Consider the following 15,030-nt stretch of genomic DNA (forward strand, 5'->3'; position numbering starts at 1 on the left):
TTTAGGTTCTGAACTGTCTCCCTCTTTCCCCACCCCACACTATAGAAGGCCACCATTCAATACACATACATATGTATGTGAGCGTGTGTGTGTGTGTGTGTGTGTGTGTGTGTGTGTGTGTGTAAAACCATACTTTGCATACTTCTATTTATCAGTTCTTTCTCTGGAAGTGGGGCATCTTCCTTCATAGGCCCTTTGTAGTTGTAGTTAATTAGAGTATTTATAATACTCAGAGTAACTTAGTCATTCACAGTTAATTCTTCTAACAATAGTGCTATCACTGTATATAATGTTCTCTTGGTTTTGCTCATTTCACTCTTCATTATTTCATACAAGTCTTTTGATGTTTTCCTAAAATTAACCTGCTCGTCATTTCTTAGAGCGCAGTAATATTCCATCACAATCATATACCACAACTTATTTAGCCATTCTCCAATTGATATGCATCCCTGTACAGCACTTTCAAAGCAATTTCACATGCATTATCTCACAATAACCTGTGAGGGGATGTTGTTATGGATTACCGTCCTTTTAAAGATAAAGAGACAGAGGCACAGAAAGATTAAATTTGAGATGTCCAAGAGATGGTTGGAGATGGGTGACTGTCACTCAGCAGAAAGTAGAGATGGATATATACATCTTGAAATTATCTGCATAGAGATTATAATTGAAACCTTAGGAAGTGATATAATCACCAAGTCAACAACTCACAAGTATTTACTGAGTGCCAGGATGCAGAGAAAGACAAAAAACAGTTCCTGCTCTGAAGGAGCTCCTAGTCTAATGGAGAGACAACATTTAAAAAACTATGTACAAACAATATATATATATATAATAAATTGAAAATAATCAACAGAAGGAAGGTACTAACAATAAATAATATTGGGAAAGGCTTCTTACAAAAGAAGAAGTGACTGGATGTTTAGGAGGAGGACCAGAAGGAGGTGTCACAAAAACCCAGACAGAAGAGGATGATCCAGAAGAAGGTGATTAATAGTGTCAATCACTGCAGAGAGGGTAAGGGGGTGGGGAGGTGGATCATGACTTAGAAAACCACTAGATTTGTTAATTAAGAGATCATTAGTATCTTTAGGCAAGGCAGTTTCAGTTGAAAAGGTTGAAAGTCAAATTGCAGATTTAGAAGTGACTGAGGGGAGAAGTAGAGGTCCTAAGTGTAGATGGCTTTCTCAAAGAGTTTAGCCAAGACAGGGAGGAGAGATACAGGATAATAACAAGTGGAGATGGTCAGATCAAGTGAGCTTTTTAAAAGTTTAATATGTATGCATGTGTACGTGTGTGTGTCTGTGTGTGTGTGTGTGTATAAATGTGTGTTGTCTGTATTGGTATGTGTGTCCACATGGGTCTGTTTAGATGTAGCACACAAGGAGGAATGAATAAATAACTATCTCTAGAATCTTCTCTACCTCTCCACCTCCAAGTGAGACTTCAATTCCTACCAGGAGGGTAACCAGAGCCTGGCTGCTCTTTTCAGAGAGGTGGGATTCCATGGTATCTGTTTGTCCCCCTAGACTAAATATTGTTTGTCTAGGGGAAATAATTTTTAGGTTCAAGCCACATTTCTAAGCACTCTTCCAAAACAGGAAAGGAGTTCCAAAAGCTATATATCAAATGGTCTATCTCACTTCTTGCCGAATGCCAGCCACACAAAGTCCACACACAAAAATGGCCAACAAACCCATTTATCCAAGCTGATAGTAAACAGAAGTGCAAATGAGAATATACCAGACAATACATAGAGTGCATGAGCTCTCCAGTGGGAGCAAAATTTTTTAACTTAACCAAGGAAGAATCCCAGATCTTACCCAAGTGGAAATTTCCTGAAGTCTTTTGTTTGGTAAGCTAAGGATAGGATATGAGTGAGATGTTGACTCCTCTCCATAATGGCTCCTCCCCAGAGTCTTTTTCTTCTTTCAGAGACATCTTTCCTGAAGATATATGGAATTGCATGTCTTCTCTTTCTCAAAGCTAGAAGTCAGAAAACCAGGATCTCTCTTCCAAAACTCTCCACCTTCACCCCTCAGTTTAGGCAAGGAGCACTGAGTAATCAGTGTTCACCAAGGAGGACAGCCTTATGTAAATGGGCTTGAGACCTGGTTTACAAAAGGATGGGGAATACATGGTCATGCTTATAGACACCAGGGACAGTGCCAGTAAATAGCAAGAGATGAAAGCTTGTTCCAAGGTTCTATACCTATTTATCCTCAAATAATGAATTTCAGATCATCGTGTCTCAGATGACAGTCCCCTACCCCATTGCTCACCATAGAATGCTGACCTACTAGTGGCTCTAGTCACTTGTGACTGACACAAGATCATTTCCAAAGGATTTCCAAGCCTCAAGAGTAAACATAAACAGTGGGTTCCCACAGTAGGACTCTGTTCCTCCATGGACATAGGTAACAGGACAACCCTATCCTAGACTAACGACTAGTAGAATAGAAGAGCTGGCTCACCCACAGATGCAGGAGAGGGACTTTGGTTGCTTTGGTTCTGCCAGACTTTCTTTCTAAGCGTTCCAGAGCAACATTATGATTCTAGATAACTTCATCGAATTGAGATTCCTGGTCCACAGAAGTGGTCACCAGCAGTGAGTGGGAGCCATCTGCTGGTTCTAATAGTTACCTCTTTGAGGATGAATGGGAAGGTCTTTTTTCATTTGGCTATTCTGTCAGCAGACCAACTCGTATGATGCTTAGCACTGTTAGGTGTGGCCATGTGGACATTCTCTATTCTTGTTGGAGCCAGCTGCTCAGGAGTTTTGGCAAACTATGTATGCTGAGGAGGCCAAAGATAACATACAGACCAATTTCCAGACACACAAGAATAATTGTTTCTATACTCCTTCCCCACTCCCATAGGGTACAGTTTTAAAAGGACTATCTTCAAAGGCAATATGAGATAAAATTCTGTCTCTGATGCATGTCAAGTGTGTGACCTTAGGCAAGTCATGTAACTTCCCTGAGCCTTAGTTTCCTCATCTGTAAAATGAACAGGCTGAACTAGATGACTTCTGAGAATTCTTTCTGGTCTAGATCTATGATCCTATGTTGTTATTTAGTTGTTTCAGTCATGTCTGACTTTTCATGACCCCATTTGGGGTTTTCTTGGAAAAGATCCTGGAGTACTTTGCCATTTCCTCCTCCAGTTCATTTTATACATGAGGAAACTGAGGCAACAGGGTTAAATGATTCACACAGGGTCACATAGCTAGTGTCTGAGGCAGGATTTGAACTCAGGTCTTCCTGACTCCAGGTATGGTGCTCTGTGCACTATGGCATCCCCTGGTCCCCCATGATCCTGTGACCTAACTGTAAAGGGTGAATGTCTATCACCATGGTCATAGTACCAGAATTGCTATATTTACATTCATTTCTGTCTCTCGTGTCCTGTTCCATTGTGATCAAAGAGTTAGGATATCCATTCACAGTACAAGAAAACAACAATTGGAATGTGGATGTCCCACCCTTTCGAAATCTTGCTAACTCTTGTCCATGGAAGACAGTTTCAGAGGTAGAAGAATATAGTACAGAGGTCAGTTCAACTATTGCCAGAGGACCAATGGCCTCAGCCTGTTTTTGCTCAGTCTGCAAGCTAGGAAAGGCTTTTACATTTTAAACACATTAAAACTTTATTAAAATATAAAAACCATCCATAACTCAGGCCCATTTTTGCAGATGGAGGGCTGGATTTGACTTGCAGGCCATAATTTACTCGTACTTAGTGTTGAGGATAGTGTTAGACTTGAAGTGAAGTAGATCTGGTTTTAAATCCCACTCCAGCACCTCCTATGTGAGTATGAATAAGACATTCAACCTCTTTGTACCTCAGTTTCCTTATCTTCAAAATGAGGGGGTTCAACTCAATGGCCTCTAAGGTCCCTTTCAGCTCTAAATCTAGGCTCCTATCAGCTACAAGTAATGTCCTAGTATGACTCCTAGTCAGAGCATCATCACTCCCTTCTCTGCAATTATCTTGTTACCCCAATCTCCCTCTCCCACAAGCTTTACTTTATCCTCACCTTTAGAACATAGTCAGTGCTGAAGCTGCTTACTGAGATCTCAGGTAGAAATAAACATCTAAGATCATGCGGTCTCAGAGTATGAAAACTCAGGCATCTACAACCGAATGGCTGTAACCTGAGTCCTTCTCTTGTGGGCTTTTGGCCAATAAAAGGAGTTTTTCCCAGTTTCTGCACACTGACTTTATGATTAGACTAAGTGATAGTCTACCTATATGAAATGATTTGAGGAGGTTGGAGGGGAACAGTAGCAACCCTCTCTATTAAAACTACCTCTACCCACTTTTTGAAATGCTACCATGAGAGATTCCTAGCTTACTCTAAGATCCAGGTTTAAAACCCAAAAACTACTGGATAGCAGGGGTGGTGTGGTGGTGGTGGTGGAGTCATTATGTCATTAACACCTTAGGGTAGATGAATTTATCACTTTGAAGAGTTGGTGCTAGGCTATCTGAGATGAGGTAAGAGAAAACTAGGGGAGGGGAAGGAATAGCAAGGCTGGTGGTCCCAAATCAGGCCAGTGCCCTGGTTGTTTTGGGTTGATATTGGAATGAATTGAGATTCCCATTCCTCATTCAACAGTTAACAAAAGATTTACTAGCAAAGGAAGATTTCATAGCAAAGGAAGAATATTCGATAAGAATGTACATCAAGGGCAGTGAGTTGATTCAGCGGAGTGACACTCTCCTGCCCCTAAGTTGCCCATCATGGTTTTCTATCCAAGCCCCAGAGACAGGCTGAAGCTCCTTGTGGCTATTTTTACTCAAAGAATCAAGAAGAGATGTCATCTTCCCAAGTCTTTAGTCCCTTGAGCCCATTGAATGTTGAAGATAGTTATAACATCTTTTAAGAGAAGATTGGCCTAACTAGCATGAGGATAAGGGGTAGCAAAGGAAGGTAAAGGGGGTACAATTTTGATAAAGAAAAATTATCTCTCCTTTTTCTAAACTGACTAGCCTTGAAGAGAAAAGAATAAGTGATTCTGTTGAAAGCTTTTGGACATAGGAAGTACAGAAGATGGGTGATACAGGTTATGTACTCCATTAAACTTTTTTATTCATGAAGAGGAAATATGGTGTAGCAAAAAGAACATGGCATGTGGAGTCAGAGGAGTCCAGAACTCTGGATTCAGGTCTTTTGCAGTTCTAACAATCTTACAATTTATTATATACAATCTTATTAATATTAATATCTTTTGGCAAAAAAATGACCCTAAATCAAGAAGATTCAGTTTTAGGAGAGGCACTATGCTGTATCAGAATGAGTGTTGGACTTAGATTCTGGACACTTGGGTTCTAATCCTACATCTGCACCTTTCTACCTCTGTGATCTTGGGAAAGTCACTTATCCTTTCTGAGACTCAGTTTTCTAAACTGTAAAATGAGGGGTTGGACTAAAATGGTTTCTGTGGTCCCTTCCAGCTCTGATACTCTACAACCCTAAGGCGGGGATCCTTAGCTCACTTGTCTACAGAACTGAATCAAGCAGCTTGACCTTTTTCAGGGGGAAAATGATCATATGTACCCAGAAAGAGACAAGGTTAACGAAATCCTCACAACTAAATGGAATATGGGTCTGAAGATGGAACATCTCTCCAGGCAATAGGATTAATGACTGGAACTGATTCTTCTCAGATGTGGATTGCAGATTGAATGAATTGCAAAAGAAATCCTGATTTTTATGTCTCCAGCAAGAATGAAACAACCTCCAGAAGGGGTGAGTTTTAATTTTTTTTGGTTAGACTAGAACAGAATGAGGAGCAGGGCAGGGCAATAATTTACTAAAATTGCCTTGAAAGGGTGAATTTTTACTTTATTGTTTCTCTCCCAAAATGATTAGACTCACCAATAGCATTCAGATCTGTATGCAGGGATGAGGAGACATTTTCATTCTTTAGAACAGCTTTCTGCTAAGAATATGTCAAAGAAGGGGTGTGTGGGTGTGGGTGTGTTTGTGTGTATGTACTTTATTATGATTCTCTTGGCCTTTGTTTTCTTTCCCCCCCCCACCTTAAAAGAATCTATTGGGAAAGTGATTGCAGCCTGGATTCAAATGATGAATGATGGAACTGATTAAATGTGAACATAGGAAAAAATTTAGTGAACTCATTTTCTCTGTGGATATTGTTTCCGTCAACAACTTTTAAAACTCATGCATTTGCATATCTTACATTATTGGATTTTCACACCACATCATGAATTTTTCTTCTCAAACAATCAATTAGTCAGTCAATGAGCATTTATTAAGTATTTACAGTGTACCAACCAGGCTCTGTGCTAAGTACTGGGAATATAAACACAAACAAAAAGAAAGTAATCCGTCCTCAAGGAGTTTACATTCTAACAGAAAGACAGCACTTAAAACAATACTGAAGTAGGTGGAAGGAGGGAAAATATACTAGGTCCCTGGGCATGATGAAGAAATACAGAAGAGTGAAGCCTGCTAAGAAATGGAGAGTTATTGACATGAATTAACTATGCATATGACAGTTTGGTTTATTGGTAGGAGTAGGTATCACTTGGTTCTTTGCCCACAGAAATGTTTTGGCCAGAGAAGTGGCAGAGGAAGTCACCGTTTATGTCCTCAATAGGTTCCAATTCTCTTTTAATAAAAGAGATACCAATATTTTGGATGATTATAAATGCATTGCCTGATTTAAATCCCCATCTGCATTAAATTGGTCATTCAGATTCAACTATTACCTTACTGACAGACTGGACCAGAACCATTCTTTGAAACAGTAAAATGTTTAATTCATACAGAATTACAAAACAAAGCAATGGAAAAGGTATTTCAACATCCATTTCTCAGCGAGTGCAACTTTATTCTGATCCCCACCATAACACCCAAAGAAAATGCTTCTCTATGACTCATGCCTATGAAATGGAGAAATGTCTTTTGAGAAGATCTCTCTCCTCTCTTTAGAATGAAAATAAAGGAAATGGAAATCTTTAGCAAAAGTATCCTTTTTGTTAGTATGTTGTTTCACCTTAAAATCTGGTTCTCTTTCCTCTCTTTGTTGGGTCTTAGGAACAAGTCTAGTTTCCTGGTTTATGGAAAAGTGCCACTGCAATCTCAGATGCCTACTCTTCCAGATTTTGTGCCTGCCTTCTCTTCTTCCAGAGTTCTCCTCCAATTATTTCCACGTGACACAACTACCCAGTGCCATAAGTACCCAGTTTCATGGGAAATATAATCCTGGTAACATATGAGTAATCATTTTCTTCAGAGAGATATTTTTGGAATACAGTCTATTCCCCATGTTGGCCATGCTTGCTATTTCTGTTTTTGGGCATTCACCAAAGGGTTGTTGTTGTTGCTGTCATTTTTTACTGAAATCAAATTACAGAGAGAAAAAGTGACTAGCTAAAGGTTACAGGATTGACTAGTAACAGATTTGAAATTGAACCTTTGGTCTCCTAACCCAGAGTCTTGTGATCTCTCCCCCATGCCACACTGCTCCTTTTGAGAGTTGGTATTCCAATTAATTGAAGGTTCAGGGTAGTTTTGGTCTACTGAGCCAAAACATAAAGTTTTAATGTAATGAGAATTCAATATAGTATCCCCTCTGGGTTCTCTTCCTAACTCCCCTTAGAACTGGTGGCCTGATCCCCCACAGAAGCTTCTACATCTCCATTCAGAATTCTATGGATAATCCTAAGAAGGTAGGATAGATTTTTCTCTAGTACTCTAGTTCATGTGTGTTCCAGTTCCAGTGTGCTCTTTATTAAAAGTCAGCTAGAGCACAGAGAGCACATGTGGCAAATGCATAAACTCCCAAATCCATTATTGGAAGTCCTTTTCAAACTTTGTGGAGTTTTCAATTCTCTCAACTTTTTACTGTATTATCTTTGATATTAAGGTCACATATCCATTTAGAATGTATTGTGGAGTGTGGTGCAAGATGTTGGCTAAGCCTAATTTCTGCCAAACTGCTTTCCAGTTTTCCCAGAAGTTGTTTTTTTATCTTGCATAAATTGCTATCTTATGCTTGATAGGTTTCTGTTTAAATTTTTTGAGCTAATGTTTATTAATAATATTGGTTTATAGTTTTCTTCCTGTGTTTTAATCTTTCTCTAGTTTAGGTGTTAACTATATTTGTCTCATAAAAGGTTTCTGGTAGAGTGCTTTCTTTATCAAATTTTGAGAATAATTTGTGAAGTATGAGTACTAGCTGTTCTTTAAAAGTCTGATAGAATTTTCACGTGAAATCATCAGGACCAGGAGTTATTGTTTCTTTAATACTTCCTTTACTGTTAGATCTATTTCCTTTTCTGAGATTGGGTTATTTAATATTTCTAGCTGAGGGGTTTTTTTTGAGAGTTTGGATATTTTTGGAGGCTTTTCTCTATTTTTTTTTTGTTCTCAGCTTATAACTGGATATAACATGTTCTGATTTTTTTTATTTCTTCTTAGTTTTGATGTGGTTTCACTGTACTCATTTTATTGATTTTATTTTCTGCTCTCTTTTTAATTAGATTATCTAAAGGTATATCAATTTTATTAATTTTTTTTAAAGCTTTTAGTTTTACTTATCATTTCTATGTTTTTTCCAGTTTATTTCTTCTTGATTGTGTTTATTTTAAGTTTATTTGTTGGCTTTCTGATTTTTTAAAAAATGAATATTTAGTTCATTAATCCTTTCTTTTTTATTCTATTAACACATGATTGTAAGGATATGATTTTCTTCCTGAAGACTGCTGTAATTACACCCTAGAAATTCTGTTTTTATTACATTATCATCTGTAATATATATTATATATATGTATGTATACTATTTATACCTTTTTTATATTTGTTCCATATCTCTGCTTTTTTGGTGAAAAGTTTTATGTGGGGCTACACACACAGACACACACACACGTATATGTACATGTATGTGTATATATATATATATATATATACACATATATATATACACACACATATATATACATATAAATATTCTTTTGCTGAGCCATTTTAAAGATACCAGAAGTGTTTTAACTCCAGTTTCTTCAGCAAATTGTTCAGTTCCATATTTTCCTTCTTGCTTCTCTTTCTGTTAGACTTATCCAAAACTGAGAAAGGAATATTGACATCTCCTATCATTATTTTGTTACTGTCTATGTCTTCTTGTAGCTCAGATAATATTTCCTTTTGAATGCTAAGGCACTTGGGGTATATAAGATTGTTACTGACATTGGTTTGTTGTCTATGATTCCCTTCAGCACAATAAAGTTTCTCTGTTTGTCTCTTTTTATTTTTTGAATGTTTTTACTTTTTCAAATAACATGATTACAATCCTACCTTTTTTTTTTCACTTGATGAATAGCAATATTTTTCCATCCTCTCAGTTTTGTTTTGGGTATGTCTTCAATTTTCAAGTGTTTTGCTTGTAAGCAACAGATTGTAGGATTTAGTTTTCTTATCCAATCTGTCACTCTTTTCCATTTTATTGGATTGCTTAATCCATTCACATTTAAAGTGTTAGGTTTGTATTGTCCTCCATCTGTCTCTAAATTTAGGTTTTTTTCAAGTTATTTTTCCCCCTCTTCTGCCATTAGCACAGTCTTATGTTCTTTCAGTTACTTTAATCTTTTTTTTTTAAGGGGGCTCTGTTCCTACTGGTTCTTTTCTTTCACCCCTGATCCCTTCCTTTCATTTGTTGCCCCTTTCCCTTTGGGGTTTTGTGTATAAGTTTCTTTTTCTCTCCTGCTTTTATTTGATTATATAATTCACACACACACACACACACACACACACACACACATACACTTTTTTTTCCTCTCAGTCAAGTAGATTCCCTCTCCCTCTCACCCCTTCAACTAGTCTGTTTTTAAAATTTCATTTTTGGTGCCCCTTTCCAAAAAGGATTTCTCTCACTCTTTTCATTATCCATCTTCTCTTTTTGTCTATTGTAGACCCTCATTCTCAGATTCACCATTGCTATAATCATTTGGTTTCTCTCTTTTTCCTTTGTATTCCTCACAGAATCAAAGCTACTAAGAAATCCATTCTAGGCTCTACCCTCTAGGTACTTTCTGCCACTGCCTTTCAGAGTTTGTCCCATGAATTATCCTTTTTCGCTGTGCCTCATTCCCACAATGATGCTAGTTATTGCATGTCAGAGAGGACACTATTCCATGGTAGGGCGCCTTCCCTTACACATCTCTGATTATGCAGACCATCACTGATCTATAGCCTCCCCTGGTTACCTTCTTTTTCACATTTCTCTCAAAATCTCCTCCCTGGGCCCATGCTTTTCCCTTTCCCCAGGTGCCAGTTGTCCCCAGGAGTTCCAACTCCCACTTCCTGATGTACTGATGAATACATGCGTGGACTTGTCAAACACCAGGTTCCCCAAGTCATACTTAGTATAAGTCCCTATTTCCCACCACAAACTATCTTTCTCCACCCACAGAAGCATACATCAGTGGAATCCCCTCCCACCACCATAATAAAGCCTCCTTTCTTTCCCTCTCTTTTCAATCCTTTCCCCCTCCTCCTCACCCACTCTCCTAGGATCTTCTTTTTCTGGGGCCACAGGGGTCACCTTCCCTTCATTGTTAGCCCTTGATTTGATTCTAACACATCACATGTTCTTCTCTATCCCCTTGCTTGCCTCCTACACTTTCATGTAGCCTCCTATGTTGTAATGTTGTCCTACAAAAACAAACAAACAAACAAACAAACAAACAGAAAAACACTGATTTGCATCTAGGCAGGGTGCCTTTGATTGATTGATTCAGTAGAGGTGTTCTCACCTGATAAAGTTATATGCAGCATCTTGTAAGTTACACTACTTGGGTAGGGATGATTGTTTGATTCAGTCATTTAAGTACGACCAGGTTATGTCCATAATGCCTGCTTCTTCACTATTACCTCTCCCAGATTTCCACCTTCACCTCACCTTTTTGTCTACATTTAGAAAGAAGTCTTTTACTGATCTCTACTGTCACTTGATCACTGTTGCTGTCTTGCCTGCTACATTTATTCACTCCTGCTTTTCTGTTGTATGGGAGTACTGAAGAAGCAAATAATCTTTACTTTGGGGCATATGGAGTATTCATAGGGAGAACTAGCACCTCTGGTATGAGAGCTTGCTGAGTTCTTTCCAGGGCTGCTCAGCCACCTTTGGCGTCCACCTATCACCCACTCTCACCTGTGACTCCAGGAAGCTATAGCATGCACAGCAGTCACACATCAGTAAAACCATCTTGGCAGATGGGCTAAACCAGGTTGAGGGTAACTGACAGACCTCAAACTTGTCAGTGAGTTAGGGGGATGTCTACTCCAAGAATGTGATGATTTCCCCCAGCAGAGTGGGTGGATGAGAACAGTTTGTTCCAACGGCCATAAAGGTTGCTGAAGCAGGTGCTATGGAGCATTTAGAGCTTGGTCAGACATGGAAGACACCTACTTCATCCACTGTATCCCAGGCCACTGCCAGTCATCTTGACTTATCTTGCCACTGGATTTCAGTGAATCTGGAAGAGAGTGAGGCTGATGACTTTGTGCAACCCTGCCTCACTTAAATCCAATTCACAAGCAAGTCAAAGTGACCCAGTGATGTTAGTGGTCTTCAAAAATGAAAGACAAGCAGCAACAACAATAATCTCTATACTTTGTAGTTTTCTTTGTTATTATGTTTCAAACACCTCTTTATTATTGGCCACCTTTTTTTTTCACATATGGTTAAACTCAAATTTTCAAGGTAAGTCACCCCAAGTTGTAACCTGGGTTCCATTGCTTTTCATAACACATTATTCCATTCCCTATCATTTTCTTCTGGAAGACCTATGATCCTTAGGCTGTCTTTATGCATCCTGTCTCAAAGATCAGTATATTTTGCTTGCATAGTGAACATGTTTCCATTTAATGTTAATGGAGTTTTTTGCTTCTCTTCTCCTAAATTGTGCTTCACTTCTGTGTATTTACATTCCCATTGTATTATTCTCTCTTTTGTTTCTTTGATGAGCCTTGCCATTGCAGATTCCTGGTTTTCAATTTTACCCATTATTTTTGCTGTGCAGGACATAAAATCTGCTCTCATAATTCTCATTTCTCTTTTGAACCACTCAGGAACAGAGTATTGTGCTGACCCACAGACATTGTTAGGACGCCAATGGGAAGTTCAGATCTTCTGACCTTTTGAAGTTCATAAGTTCATCCTCTGGCTGGGAGTGGAGGAGACAGACTCCTTCCTTCTCCCTTCCCCAAGAGATTCTCTCTCAGGGGTTTGGCTCCACCATTAGGCTGATGTGCTTATTTGACATTGTATTCTGAATTGAGTTGCTGTTTTTACATGAGCTCCACAGGGTGTGACTGATTCTCTTCAACAAACCCTGATACACTTTCTATCTCATTTTATGCAGTGGCTTTCACTTCTCCCAAAATGATTGAGGAATTTTTAATACCTAACCTATGCCTTTGATTGATTGATTCAATGGATGTGTTCTTACCTGATAAAGTTATCAAGTGTATAGCATCTTGTGAGTTACATTGCTTGGGGTAGTGATGATTGATTGATTCAGTCATTAAGTATGAATCTTCTGTGTTCTTTTGGAGCAGGGTGGACCCCCACAATTACACAAGGAAAAAAAAACTTTACTGTGCTATATAGAAAATGAAACTTCATTATTTGGGATAACATTTCTGATGAGAAGTCACTATGTGGTTAGTATATTCTACATGTGGATGAGCAGCCCTGAAAAGAACTCAGCAAGCTCTCATACCAGAGGTGCTAGTCCTCCCTATATAGTTCCGTTGGAAAAGTTCAGGGGCAGCTAAGTGGCGCAATGGTTAGAGCACCGGCCCTGAAGTCAGGAGAACTTGAGTTCAAATCTGATCTCAGACCAAATGCTTGATACTTACTAGCTGTGTGACCCTGGGCAAGTCACTTAACCCCGATTGCCTAAAAAAAGAAAAAAAAAGAAAGTTCATCTGATATCTATTCCAAAACCTAATGAAATCTTAGATAAAAAATACCCAAATATTTATTTTGTCCGTAAGTAAGTTCTCAGTTTTGTTTGAAATTCAGTTTACTGCAGGTGATCCTCTGAGCCCCAGTGCAGGCACAATACTTAGTGAAGCCAGACAGTGGCTTGTGCTCTATTGCTCATTACTAGGCTTTTTGGCCACCAGGCTGCGTCTAGGACCAGGCACTGATACCAGGCACAAGACAGAACTAGAGACCAGAGACTCATTTCTCTATTTGCTCCCCCCTCTATTTCCTCCAACCAACCTAAAATAAAATCAATATTGAAGCTGGTGCCTGCAGGTAAACCACCCTTGGTGATGATTGATAAGTGAGTCAATAAAAAATACCATGGTCCTCTGTATCCAGCATCTTACCACCCAACACCCCACAATGGCCTTTGCCATTAAGCCCACTAGGGCCACCTAGGTCAGGACCAAGACAATAGACTCCATTCTCCCCTTTTAACTCCCCTTTCTCCCTTCTCAGAGTTAGCAAACAAATAAACTGAAGCTAAGGCCTATGGTTCAGCTGCCATTGCTGTTGGGATAAGTGTGATCATCTACTTATTGTGGCTAGCAAATTCCTCCCCTCAGAATAATTTCTCAAGCAGTTTAGCACCAGGTCAGTCTTTCTCTTCACCTATACCTTGTCCTTATGCTTGAGGACATCAAAATATGCATTTATTTCCCTTCAAACACCCTTGCTTCCCAGTTTATCAACTCTATCTCTTCACTCTGTCTCAGGACACAGAGACATGGTTCTTCTCAATCTCACCAGCATCCACAACTGTTCTACCCCCATCATGCAGAGTTCTTAAGTGAATCTCTGACCACAATTTACTATCTTTCTATTTCTCCCTGTGCCTCACCCCTCCTAAACCAATTCTCTATCCTCATTGCATCCTGTGATCACCCCATCCTTCCTTGCTTTCACAGAGCCTCGACCCTGGCCTGGCCTCACTTTCATTACTTTGAAATATTGATTTTATAAGTAGACAAGTTCAACTTTGTTTCCTCTCTATCACTGAATCACTTTGCCCATTGTCATGTCACTTCTCTTTCCAGATCCCAATATGTCATTGCCTCTTCCTTCTTGAATCCTTCTTGCCTGCTGCTGAATGCTGTTGGAGAAAATCACACTGTCAGGACTCATACTGCCTGAATCCACTACAAATTCAAGTTATTTCATCTCAAACTGGCTCCTTACTGCTATATGTCAATTCTTCTACTCTTCCCTGATTGATGCTCTGTTTAACCCTCCATAATAGCTATTCAAAACTTTTTCTTCTCTGCTCAAGCCCCCTAAACCATTTCCTCCCAATCCCTCTCAGCAAATCTAATACTAAAAAATTCTAGACTTCTAGATTCTAAATTATGCATCATTAACTCCCCTTTCTTTCCAATTTTAATCTTAAATCCCCTGAACATAACCCATTCAACACCAACCCCCTGCTTTTATCTCCTCTTGGAGGAAGAGATATCTCTTCTCCTTGCCAAAGCCAACCCCTTTACTTCTACTCTTGATTCCTTTTCATCTGACCTCCTCCAGGAGCTTGCTCTTTTCACAATGCCAATTCCCTGCATAATTTTCAACCCTGATTTATTCGATTATTTCTTCCCTACCACCTATAATCACGCCCAGAATTAATTAATCCTTAAAAAACTTTACTTGACCCAGCTGTCCTTTTGAGATATAATACTGCATTTCTCCTCCCTTTTACAGCCAAACTCCTAAAAAAAAAAAGGAATAATATCTATTCTCATTGCTCCCAACATCTTATCCCTCACTCATTGCTAAACCTTTTGTAATCTGGCTTTTGACTCCTTCACTAGACTAAACTATTCTTTCCAAGGACTCCAACAATCTCTCTTTTGAAAAATGAATTACCTCTTACCTCCTCCCTCCCACACCATCCCCCATTTCCAAGCCTATTGCCAAGGCCTGTCAATTTCATCTCTGTAATATCTTTCAAATATACCTCCTTCTCTCCTCTGACACTGCCACCACTCTAATGTAGGCCCTCATCTCC

The sequence above is a fragment of the Phascolarctos cinereus genome, unplaced genomic scaffold (genome assembly GCF_003287225.1).
Source record: "Phascolarctos cinereus isolate Bilbo 61053 unplaced genomic scaffold, phaCin_HiC Scaffold_726;HRSCAF=1367, whole genome shotgun sequence".
NCBI classification, from domain to species: domain Eukaryota; kingdom Metazoa; phylum Chordata; class Mammalia; order Diprotodontia; family Phascolarctidae; genus Phascolarctos; species Phascolarctos cinereus.